This window comes from Rattus norvegicus, chromosome 5 (genome assembly GCF_036323735.1).
Source record: "Rattus norvegicus strain BN/NHsdMcwi chromosome 5, GRCr8, whole genome shotgun sequence".
NCBI classification, from domain to species: Eukaryota; Metazoa; Chordata; class Mammalia; order Rodentia; family Muridae; genus Rattus; species Rattus norvegicus.
In genome coordinates this window covers 108,773,125-108,784,789 of record NC_086023.1, presented here as the reverse complement: position 1 = coordinate 108,784,789, position 11,665 = coordinate 108,773,125, and the positions used below count along the sequence as shown (strand labels likewise).

At 41.5% G+C, this 11,665-nt stretch overlaps 1 pseudogene; it reads left to right on the top strand.

Moving 5' to 3' along the window:
- Positions 1–6,684: 6,684 nt before the first annotated feature.
- Nmt1-ps1 (N-myristoyltransferase 1, pseudogene 1) lies at positions 6,685–10,107 on the top strand (annotated as a pseudogene).
- Positions 10,108–11,665: the final 1,558 nt, after the last annotated feature.

Genomic DNA, 11,665 nt, shown 5'->3' with positions numbered 1-11,665 from the left:
ACATTTACATGTTATTCATGCAGTGCTCATGTGAGAAAGGGAGGACTGATTTCCAGTGACGTATGTCTTTCCTTGGTGGAGGGTTGTTGCTGCAAAGAAGATGTGTGGCAAAGCCCTGCATGTTCCAGCATCTCTGCCTAAATAAAGCATTGCACATTTCTTTTTAATGGCCATTAAGAAGCAGGTGTTCCTGCTTTACTGGTATTCTTTTCTTTCCTTTCAACTAGATATTAGGAGCCCAGGTGATGTCAAAAGCCATGTGTTAATGACTACATGGTCACTACCACACTCCTAGCAGAGTCATATCACCATCCAGTATTCAAGCATCATCATTAATAGCATTAAAACATGAAGACCAGCACTGAAGGCTGGGAAAATGGCTGGGTGGGTAAAGTATTCACTGTGCAGGTATGAAGACCAGGGTCCAGATTCCAAGCCAGGCATGGTAGAATGAGCCTATTCCCCTAGTCTTAGGTATAGAGACAGGTGGATTTCAGAGACTCACTGGCCAACTGGTCTACCTGAAATATCAGCCAGCCCTAAGTTCAAAGAAAGACAGGACTCAGAAAATAAAGTGGAACAGACAACATGGAAATGGGACTGTAAAACTGTTCTGCAAATGAATGTTGTTCTAGAAATACATTAATTACTCTTTTCTTTCACGTTCAAATACCATGTACAATTGAATATAAATGTCTGAAACCATTGGGGATAGATATAGTTGTTAGAATTTATTTAATTATTTTAACTTAATCTATGGATTCAAAAACCTGGCTACTTACTGGAACTTAATTTGTGAACCTGAAGCTCATAACTCATGTTTGCACAGCAGAGTTACCCTACTTGCTAGCCACAAAGCAAGCATGTATTACATGTATCATACACTTAATGTTGGATACTGTAAGAGCATACAAGTAAAAATTTTCATACCCTTTTATACGGTTCTTATACAATTATGTTAACTGACCCAGCATTGCTCAGAAATGACAATATGGATAATAATGGGGCACCAATGAGATTTATACTACAATTGTCTAGAAAAATATAAATATATTTTAAGAGACTAAATTTGAACACATAGTAGGTAAATGGAGATCATTGGAACATTTTGAGCAGACAAATGAAATGATGGAATTACATTTTAGCAAAAAAAAAAATTGCCCAGGAGTTTGCATGGTCAACCAAATTAGTAAGATAATCATGGACCTCATTAACAGTTGCCCTTGTATTTGATCTTCCCTCACTTATTAACAATTCGGGAGTCTGAGTTAGCAGCCCAAGTAGACTGAATGTTGCTAAAACGTGTGACCACGTCACTAAGTTCTGACTACAGGATGCTTCATCAGGAGTGCCATACTTATGTACCTCCCATAAACAGTTCCTGGTCTAATGGTGAAAAATAACCCATTAGTAAAGGTGATGCCTTCATATCCTGGGGTACTCTTTGAAGGACCAGAGTTTGTTAAACAGAAGAAGAGAAGAAAAATCAGAACAAGTGGGTTGTCAATGGTTGCCAGAGTTCTGGAGTTGTTGGCTTTATCAGATGATCTGACCTGTATACTCTTGACATTACAGTACCTTTTCTTCTTTCCTTCTTGATTCCTACAGCAGTCTTGTACTGAGCCATGCACGTTCTTCTCATGGATAGAGTCCCCCTTTTACCTGACCCTATCTCTCCTAATTCTCACCTATTCACTGTTTGCTTGCAATCTCAAGTGAGTGAGTTTAGGAGCTGTGTCAGTAGTTTACATATATGATAGGTCTGTCTCTCAACTGCTGAAAATGGAATATAGCATATGTATTATCTGAAACTGGTAAGACAGAAAGCACTTCAACACAAGGGTTCCATAAGAATGGAAGGGAAAGCAAATAACTCAATTGGGACAATGGTTTTAAATGATAAAAGATTCTTTTAAAATACCAAATTCTGAACAACCAAAACAATTTTGAAGAAGAAACATACAACAGGAAGGCTCAAACAGCAAGCTTCTGGTGTAGGAGACAGAGCATTAGACTACAAGTAAGAGCAGTGAATAGAGTTTTTGCAAGGGCGCCTAGATTGGTCAATGGAGAAAGACAAGCTTTTCAAGAACTGGTGCTGGGGAGCCTGGACACCCACAGGCAAGAGTGAAGCTGTAAGGTTAACACCACATATGGAAATAAAGTTGGAATAGATCAAACCCCCACATATAAGACTTTTTAAACTACAGCACGAAAGTCCTTCAACACCAAACTTGGCAATGATTTCTTGTATATGGCATCAAAGGAACAGAGAGAGAGAGAGAGAGAGAGACAGAGACAGAGACAGAGACAGAGACAGATGAGACAGATAGAGACAGAGAGACACACACAGAGAGAATTGAGCGTAGCAATACATTATAAATACATACGGCAAAAATCAATCAACAGAATAGAAAAGCAACCACAAAATAGAAGAAAATATTTGCAAATTGTATGTCTTCTAAGGGACCAATAGCCATATAGCAGGGAGAATAATTCTAAAACTCAACAACAAAATTACAAATTAAAAATGGAAAGGGGGGAGGTTCATGTAGACATTTCTTCAAAGATATGCAAATGGGTGATAAGCATAAGAAAAGATGTCCACAATCACTAATTATTAGAAATGCACATTAGGACTATAGTGAGATATGACCTCATAGCCATTATAGCCAGCAAGAAAGAGCTACAAGAGTTAAGCCAGTCAAACAAACAAAAATACTATATACTCTGCTCTATATGAAGTACTTAGAGTCATGGTTTTCAGGGTATAAGGGAAGCTGTTATTTAAAGGTTATAGAGTTTCAGTTTTACAAGATAAGAAAAGATGTGATGATGGACCCTGCCAATGGCTGTACATTATGAATGTGATTGGTGCCCCTGGTCTGCGTACTTAAAAACACAGTAAAGTTTACATTAGCTGTATTTTACAAAAGCAACAAAATTGGGAGAAAAGAGCATTGTGCAACCAAAGGGAATAACAACAGGCAGACTTCTGCTACAGAAAGGAACCTAGAGGTGGGATAGCTAAGGAGTCAGGATTACTCACTCTGGAGTCTCAGTAGCTAACCACGTTATCTTTCTTAATGGCTATTTTGCTGTTTTCTCCATTCCTTAGTGATCAGTGGTGCCTTAGTCAGTGTGCTATTGCTGTGAAGAGACACTATTACCAAGGCAGCTTATAAAGGAAAGCATTTAACTGGGAGCTTGTTTGTGGTTTCAGAGGGTTAGTCTGTGACTACCACAGCAGGGAGCATGGCAGCGCACAGGCAGGCATGGTGCTCAATCAGTAGCTAAGAATTTACATCTCATCTACAGATATGGAAAGAAGCTGGGTCTGGTATGAGTTTTTAAAACCTCAAAGCCCACTCCCGGCAACACACCTTTTCCAAGAAGGCCACACTTCCTAATCTATCCTAAAGGGTCCACCAGTTAGGGAACCACACTTAAATAAACATGAACCTGTGTGGGAGCATTCTTATTCAAATCACCAGTTGATTGAAGGTGATGCCTCAAAGCTTTATAACATTTGTATATCCTATATTCAATCAATAAATTAATATAAATAAATTAAACATCTGAACTCACAGAGTCTGTAACAATGTGCACAAGACCTGCATAGGTTCAAACCAGACGAAATCTCATTCAGAGAAGAAAAGTGGACACAAAGCCCCACCCTGCCCAAGAAGCTATTTGCAACTGAAACCTCCTCAGAAAGGGAAAGACAGTTTTCTTCAGTGGAGTGACCCTGGATGTATCGACCATACTCCAGGCCAGGCCCAGCCCTGGAGTAGTTGGCCCAATGCAAACCGAACAGACTCCAAACAGACTCCATGTTTTTTTTTTGTTTTTTTGTTTTTTTGTTTGCTTTGTTGGTTGTGTGTGTGTGTGTGTGTGTGTGTGTGTGTGTGTGTGTGTGTGTGTTGCTTTGATATTTTTCTGCCTTACTGGGGCTTCTTTTTTTATTGTCTTGCCTTTAAGAAAAAGTATGAACAGAGAGGTGAGGAGGAGTATCGTAGAAGAATTGAGAAAAGACAAATGTGACCAAAATATTTTGACAATTTTTTTTCTGGATTAAACCAGTAAGAATGAGCAAGTGAAAAATAATGGCTTTAGCCTGGGCTTGTTGACTTCACGATTATGATGTGATAGTGGAATGCCCTTGGGCAAAGCATGTTAGAATGCAGGAGGATGGTTAGAACAGGAGATGATCAATGCTTAATTTACTGAAGAATTAATTCTGACAACACCTGAGGCAGGTATTTTCTTCTGCGTGGGAAAGCAGCAAGGAATAATATGGACATAAGCTCTGAATGCAGATGGTAGTGTGCACTACAGTATCCTTACAATATTTAGAAATCTTTTTTAACCTCTTCAAATAATGAAAAATTATGTGTCTTGTCCTTGGAAAACAATTTTCAATCTTTTAGCCAAAGTCTCAATGAATATATGATCCCAAAGAAGTAAACATTTATAGAAACAAAACTATATAGAAACTGACTACTACAAAAAAGCTTCTTCCTGATATTATCTTAATTAATATCAATATTGACAGTGTGGGGAAAATACAGAAGACGGTCTCCTAGTGTGAGAAGGGGTAATTCTGCCTGCCTATCACCATATGTCACAAGGGCAGGGCCATCTCTCCTGCACTCAAGCCAGACCTTCTGTGGCCATGGAGGACAGGGCCAGCTAGGTCCCTGAACTCACACCCTCAGGCCTGACAGGCTCACCTGAGCCCACTCCATCAGGGCCAACTCTTTAGTGCGGCCCAGGTGCTGTCCACAGTCTGTCCACAGTCTGCTCCCCAGACCACGGTAGCCTAGCCTGTCATTTCTTTCTCTTCTTGTACTATATATAAGTCAGCAACTTTTTGTAATAGTTAAATACCTGATTGAGCACTATTAATGTCAGTGTTCAGCTGATATGTACTCAAACATAATACATTACTCAAAAGACTTCTATATCTTTTTATTTTAGGGAAGTAGAGATTCTAAGCAAAGTAAGGTCTCCATATGCCATGATTAGATAGCAGCACGAGGACCCATGAATTTTGTTCAGTGTCTGTTTCCCCATTACTATTTCATCATTATTGGAATGGCTGTCCTTACTTTACTAATCCAAACCTGGAAAAAATATCAGCATAGCCTGGAGTCCACACATTTTATATACTGCTAACAATGTTTGATTTAACTGATGCTCAAAGATTCACAGTATAGCTATACTCTTTCCTTAGTGTATTTTATCTTTATGACACAATTAGTCTGCATAGCTCAACAAGAGCAACTCATTCCTGAGCATTGTTTCCTGTCTCCTGATGGACCTGAGCAATTTTCACTTTGCAGATTTAGACTTTGCAGTCTAAAATCTGGTAAGAGATCCTTCCATCATATCATTTCTCTAATGAAGTTCATGGTCTTACATCTTCCTGTAATCATCACCTCAACTTGAGTTTCAATTTTGACATTACCTCCTAAGGCTCTTCTGACCATGCTGTTTGGTAATTATTTGCACTCTCCGTCAACCTATAGTTCAGCTTAGTGTACTTAACAAAAGTTCTAGCTTTGTTTGTTTTGTTGTGTTTTGTTTTTGTGTGAGCTAGCAGTTCATGTTCTTTGCTGGGCTGCCCACCACTAGGGTTGGTGACTCTGACAGACAGTTGTGTTGCCTTTCCACACTGGTTTTGCAGTTGTTAGGAAGGGGAGACAGTGAGTATGGTTAAGGGTTTCTTGTACATCAGGAGCACTTCCAGCCTGTTGGTGTAGACCAGAAACTTTCAGCATCCGTTGGGGAGTGTATGCTTGGTTTTCGTGTTCCTCTAACCAGTGTTGGGCATTAGCATTTAGTCTTGAAACTTCTCTGCACTTTACTATCCATACCTCTGGTTTCTCGGCAGGTTGTTCTTGCAGGATGCTGGATAAACCTCTTGATCCTCTTATTTTTTAGCTTGTGCTTCAACAGAGGTTGGTGGAAAGCTTTGATAGTTGAAATGGCAATGACCTCACTAAACACCAAGGGAAAAGGAGCAAGATGGGCACAACAACTGGTCCTTCCAAAGGCTTTTAATATTTAGTTTGTGTGGAGGTGTGCATGCCCATGTGTGTAGAGTCCAGTGGGGGTTGGTGGGTGTCCTGCTCTGTCACACCTCATCTTACTTCTTTGAGATATGGTCTCTCACTAAACATGGAACTAGGATGGCAGCCAAAAAACTCCACTGATTGTCCTGTCTCTGCGCTGGTGCTGGGGTTAGGCTTTTGACCTGTGTGCTTGGTATCCAAATTTACCCCTCATGTTGTACTGCTAGTGACCTTACCAGTCCCCAAACCACCCTATAAGCTATGCACTATATGCAACCATATCTATAATAACTATGCTTATTATAGCCCTCAAACTAGATTAGACATGAAAATTCCACAACTATCTATTGAAAAACTATTCTATTTTCTAGAGATGAATGGATTCTATAGAATCCATTCTATTTAATGAATGGATTAAAGAGAGTTTGGTAGCAGGTATGCTACATTTCTATTTAAATACTAGTTATATCAGGCTGCTTGATCCATTGCCTTTTCCAATCATGACTAATTCTCAGAACATAATTCCAAAAACACAGGGAATAGCAGGAGGGATTCCTGTATTAAATATTTAAAAGAATGTGTGGGTTGTAGAGAAAGACCACTGGCCATGGAACCAGTAGCCCAAGGGTTGATCTTAGATCCCTTGGTCAATAGTTCTCTGGCTTTGGCCAAGTAATTTGTTAATTTTGAGGCTGTTTCTTCATAGAAATAATAATTCTAACTTATGTGATTGACAGGGCAAGCACCCAGCAATATGATTCAGTCAGTAGATGCTTTTAAGGTGACATTACAAATGATCTCATGTTGTCTGCATTTTTTATTGATCTTATATTTGTTGTTTACTGCTACATTTATTGTATTTATAATATTACCTGACACTTTCAGGTGATTGGTAAACATTTTCTGATTCAATGTTGAACAAATGACTTCGTATTTCAGGATAATTAAAGTAAGTCTTATTTACCAGACATTTTGGTAGTCTCTCTCTCTCTCTACATACACACACACACACACACACACACACACACACACACACACACACTGTCATTTTACATCTACACAAAGAAGATGCTATCAACTTGCTCACTTTATAACTAAAAGAACAGGATGATCATCCCAGGAGCCTGTGGGCTTCCCAATGGTGGGCTCTTGGCCAGATTTGCCATACCAGGTGGCCATGTATTCCTATGCAGTAGACCTTAATTCTAGCTAAAATGTGATTGGTTAGCCCTATACCATTAATTGCACCCATGGCCTTATGTGTCCACATTGGTCATTATTGTAGTTCACAGGGTTCACAGTTGGATAAGATTCTCGAACTCTCCCTCAGTTGTGTACACAGCACCTTCAAGTCCTATGAAATCTAGCCTGTAGGGAAGAAGCACCCTGATCAGAACCAACTTAATTTTCTTTCATGTCCTGTGGCCAACAAATGTGGTATCTTCACCTGAATCTTACTATGAAGTTTTGGTCACTAAGATCAGTTGTGCGGTCCTGAATTACTTCTGGGGTCTCAGGAACACCTCTGACTAAAAGCCTGGGAGGGGGTATCACACACTTGGCTCTGATTTTTTTATTTGGCAATGTATGGGTTCTGGGAGGAGTAATTTATTTTATGTAAGGTAACTCCAATTCTATATGAATATGTAAATTCATGGCTAGCTTGATCTACAGAGTGAGTTCCAGGCCAGCCAGGACCACGCACTTTATCTCGAAGTTATTTTTCCATATGACTTTTAAAAATATCCGTAGTGCTAATTATTGCCCCCCTTCACCCTCTCATCTTCTCTACTCTCCATCCACCTAAGCCTTCTCATTATCCCCCATCCCGATTCAGGTTGCCTGGTTCTACTATTCTGCTATTCTCCCCCACCCTTAAGATCCTTCTTTCACCTCTCTTTCACCAGTCATCCCTCAAACCTACTACTACTATTCTGCTAAATGGACATAATACCAAACTGCTCTCTAAGATATATCTCTGTACTCATAGATTAACTTATCTCTCAGACCTCATCAGAGAAGTTTCTCTATGCAGTGGAAAGTAGTTAATACAGAAACACACAAGTGACTCAAGTGCAGAGAACAAGTGTCTAGGGAGTGTTGAGCACAGAGATAAAGCCACAGGCTTTGGGATAATCAGAGAAGAGAGCGCAGAGAGAATGTGAGAGTCTGACATCAGACAGCCCTCGTGTCCTCTATGCATACCAGGACCACTGCACTCATGAACCTACAACTGCTGTGATTGCCTGCACAAGACCTGCCTGAGTCAGTCAACATTCTAGGGTGGGAGTGAAGGTCACAGGCCCTCACCATTAACAAAGAAGTATAGATGATGGCACACTGAGAAAAGAAAGTAGGCTTTGTCTAGGGATGCGATGGTCCAAACATACTCTAGTGGATTTCTCCACTCCCAGGAGTATATTGGCAGCAAAAACCAGGCCTTGGAGTGTTACTTTTTTAAAAAGAACAAAAGAAAAATAAAAAAGAGAACATGGATTTTGGATGGGTCATGTGGGTATAGGAAGAATAAGAGAAAGGAGTTAGGGTGAATACGATCAAGAGGCCAGGGGACATCCTCTTGAAGACAGTGGGGAGGAGGAATGGGATGAGGAACTGTGGGAGGGTGGACTGGAAGTGGGGCAAAAACTGGACTGTAAAACATCAAAGTAGGATGGCAGATGAGAGTGAGAAAGCAGTGAAGGGAATGGAAACGGCTATGAGCACTGCAGCAATGGCAAGAACAAGGACAATAGCCACAACTCGGGTGGCTTGAATCCAGCCAATGACACCGGAGCCCAAAAGAAGAAAAATAAACAAGAGAAGAAGAAAGAGAAAGGCAACGACACGGATTCCACTTAGGACCAGCCTGTGAAGATGAACTCTTTGCCAGCAGAGAGGATCCAGGAAATACAGAAGGCCATTGAGCCGATCTCAGTGGGTCAGGGACATGCCGAAACCATGAAGGAGCCCAAGAAATGAAGCTACCAGTTCTGGGATACATAGCCAGTGCCCAAATTAGGTTCCCGTGGAATCTGACAAAGACAACATTCACCAGGAGCTCTACACCCTACCCAATAGCTTCACTTGGGATACCTTGGACTGAGGAGATCATGGTGTGCTGAAAGATCTGTACACTCTCCTGAACGAGAACTATGTGGAAGTTGAAAATATATTCCAATTCAATTATTTCCCAGAGTTTCTCCAACCACTAAGCTGACTCCCTCGGTGGCACTGCGGGGTCTGAGTTGTCTCAAGTTGGAAACTGGTTGGGTTCATCAGTGCCATCCCAGCAAACATCCACATCTATGACACAGAGAGGAAAATGATGGAGGTCAACTTCCTGTGTGTCCACAAGAAGCTGGTTCTAGTTTTGATCCGAGAGTTAACCCGGCGGGCCCACATAGAGGGCATTTTCCAAGCTGTTTACATTGCTGGAGTGATGTTGCAAAGCCTGTTTGCACCTGTAGGTACTGGCATTGGTCCCTGAACCCTCAGAAGTTGATTGAAGAGTTCTCCTACCTGAGCAGAAATATGACCATGCAGTGCACCAAGAAGCTCTACCGACTGACAGAGACTCCCAAGACAGTGGGGCTATGACCAATGGATAAGAAGGACATCCTAGTAGTGTACCAGCTGCTCAGAAGGTACCTGAAGCAGTTTCACTCCACCCCTGTCATGAACCAGGAGGAGAGGAGCACTGGTTCTACTCCCAGGAGAACATCATTGACACATTTGTGGTAGAGAAGGCCAACGGTGAGGTGACTGATTTCCTGAGCTTTTATACACTTCCCTCCACCATCATGAACCATCCAACCCATAAGAGTCTGAAAGCCACATACTCCTTCTATAAGGCCCACACCAGACATCTAGACATTATGAGTAACACCCTCGTTCTACTCAAAATGGAAGGGTTGGACTTATTCAATGCCTGGATCTAACAGAGAACAAAACATTCCTGGAGAAGCTCCTAGGGAATGGCAACCTGCAGTATTACCTGTACAATTGGAAGTGCCTGAGCTCTGGGGGTTGAGAAGGTTGAGTTGGGGTTATAGTAACCAGTTGTCAGTGAGATTCTGGATAAAGTCACTGAAAATCCAAACTAAGAAATGGAATCCTTCCACTTGTTGGTCCAGCTTTCACAAATGTGAGATCTCTGGCAAACAGAACAGAACTGAACCAGCTTTACCAAACTACCAGCGAACTTGACAATTATAATGCGATGGCATAGGCTGCATGATGTCACCTTTAACCATGTTTTTGGTTTCCCTGTTTTCAATGAATTAACATTCTCGTGTACCTGTGATCAAGGGAAGGGAAGAGCTGAAACCTAGCTCGTGATTGGCATATTATGGAGCTAACTGGAGAATAGTAAAAGTATGTGATATATATATATATATATACATATATATATATATATATATATGCATAAAAACAATCAAAGAAGCAGCAAAAATATTTTAAGGAAGAACTGAATGCTCACAAAGTAAGTTACTAAGTGAACCATCTAAACTTCTTCCACCCTACTGACACAACCCCTTATGAGGAGAGTGGGTATCAATAGGACAGCCTGCTCCTTTAAGAAGCTTGCCAAAGGAAAGACAGCTCACCTCCCAGACAGGTGGGCACTCCTGAGACTGCAGAATAGGAGAGACCACCAATACTGCCCACCCTTGCCCACATCCCTGGCCCAAGAGGAAACTGTATAGGGCCTCTGGGAAACGGAAGATAGGGGCACTCAAGCAGCAGGTAACCTGTAGTCCAGACACCGCTCGATTCTGAAGGTAACTGGTCAACAGCTCCCTGCACCCAAATCCCTTGGGAGCGAGAGCTAAACCTTCAGAGGGGCAGACAGGTCTGGGAAGCCAGAGGAGACTGCACTCAGCCCCACATTTCTGACTCCAGAGGAAAATATCTAACGCCATCTGAGAGACCTTTGCACAGGGGCCAGGGAAAAGGTTGGGCAAGCCCTTCTGGTTGCTACCCTCATGCAGAGTTCAAATGCAGCCCCCCAGGAAAAACTTGAACCCCAGGACCAGAGGTAAGACCAACTTTTCTGCTCCAGGTGGACTGCCTGGTGGACTCAGGACACACACCAACATGAACAGCTAGACAGGAAAAACTACAGGCCCGAGAGCAGAACACTCTGTTCCCATAACTGGCTGAAAGAAAATAGGAAAACAGGTCTATAGCACCACTGACACACAGGCCTATAGGATAGTCTAGCCACTGTCAGAAATAGCAGCACAAGGTAACACCAGAGACAACTTGATGGTGAAAGGCAAGCACAGGAACCCAAGCAACAGAAACCAAGACTACATGGCATCATCAGAGCCCAATTCTCCCATCAAAGCAAACACGGAATAACCAAACACACCAGAAAAGCAAGATCTTGATTTTAAATCACATTTGATCATGATGATGGAGGACTTCAAGAAAAACATAAAGAACTCCCTTAGAGAAATGCAGGAAAACGTAATGAGCAAGTAGAAGCCTATAGAGAGGAATCACAATAATCCCTGAAAGAATTCAAGGAAAACACAATCAAAGAGGTGAAGGAATTAAAAATGGAAATAGAAGCAATAAAGTAA